Here is a 1,777-nt window from a genome sequence, read left to right as displayed (position 1 = left end):
ACACATATTCAACTGTGAATTGTAAACGGTTTAGGTTTCTGATTAATTACGTTATCATATTCCTGCTGTAAAAAAAGCCTTCTAATTGATACTATTTATTGCATACATTGGCCTAGATTTATATATTCCTCCCCAATATTTTAGGGGTCTGGATCACCGAAAAAAATAGAAAGGCAGAAGATCCAAAAAGAAAGTGAAATTTGCATGGTAAACCCGACGAAAATGGATACCACTAAAATATGAAAAGAAAGTCAGGAACTGTAAACATGATCATGCTGGCCTGGTGAGAGTGGAGTTAACAGAAAGTTACTTTTGATATATAAACCATCAGTCAAACAAAGATATGAGTAACATTCACAATGGAACTTCTGGTGAATAGTTTCGTCTCTGGACTTTGTATATGTATCGCTGATGAGAATGGAAAATGTTACGTATAAGATTTGAAATTGCATGTACTTTAAGATTAAGATGCATTACTGAATAAAATGAAACGTATTTTCTATTATTTCAGGTCATTTTGATTGTCATCGCTGTCACCGTCGCTAAACCACAGGGCTACGATCTGACTCCGCCTTCCGGACCATCTTTACTCCCACGAAGTTGCAGCAGCGGACAGGTGTTACATGTGGACGGTAGGTGCGTAACTCCAAGAGTCAACCGTCGTGTGTTCCTTTATGATGCACCAAGAATTCCCCCACGAGCTGGTCCTCCACCTTTTATCCCTGCACCGACTGTCGAGACCAACCTTTTGTTCATCCGAACTCCTGAAGGGGGGCAGGGACTCGATCCTATCGTCGTACCTCCTCCACAGCAGGAACACGTCGTTTATGTCCTCAATAAACAATCTAAAGTAGGTCAAAAGGTGATCGAAATCCCAGCACCCCCTTCTGAACCTGAAGTGTACTTCGTCAATTATGCTGAAGGAGATAATCCAACTCTTCCAAGTGGAGTAGATCTGCAGACTGCTTTGAATGCGGCCGCTGAGGGGGGCGGTCAGGTAACTGGGGGCTTTGGGGGCAGTTCCTTTGGAGGTGCCAAAACTTTCGAACTCAGCAATGGTCTTGGAAGCAGAGGTCAATTTGGAGTTGGGAACGTTTTTGGAGGCAACAGTGGTTTCGGAAACAGGAATGTTTTCGGAGAAGTTGTTGCGCTAGGGAGCAGTAGTGGAATCGGAGGTATTGTTGGAGGTAATAATGGTTTTGGTGGTTTTATCGGTAGTAGTGGTTTTGGGAATGGATTCACTGGTAACGCTGGTTTAGGCGGTGGATTCGAAAGCAGCAGTGTGGAACATGGACATCTGCCAATACTGCCACTGCTGTACTAATCAATTTAGGAATAGGGAGAAGAAAAAATATGACTGATATATATATTTATATTTTTTTTATGTGAAATGAATAAAATGTCAAACATTAAGAGACCAATTTCATATCCTTATGAAACATCGATGTTATCATTTGAAAGGCAAATAGTGTATATATGATAAACAATATACTCTCTACCTTGGAATCTGATAATAATAATAGAACATAAAGCCTAATTAAAACTTACGTATAACTGAATTATTTGTATGAGAGATTTGTATATATGACCTACCACTACTTCAACAAATGTTATATTGACAGTTATAGATAGAGACATAAAAAAGAATGATTAACTTATATTTCATTGTGAAATTAGACATTCTTGTCGGTACCTTTGCCTACACATGACGGCCAGTTTCCTGTATTTATAAAACACAAGCAAGACCATTCACAGTATTTCCATATGTATGTGTTGG

Source organism: Penaeus monodon, chromosome 22 (assembly GCF_015228065.2).
Source record: "Penaeus monodon isolate SGIC_2016 chromosome 22, NSTDA_Pmon_1, whole genome shotgun sequence".
NCBI lineage: Eukaryota > Metazoa > Arthropoda > Malacostraca > Decapoda > Penaeidae > Penaeus > Penaeus monodon.
The sequence above is the reverse complement of the archived record's forward strand: the minus strand, read 5'-3'. Positions refer to the sequence as shown.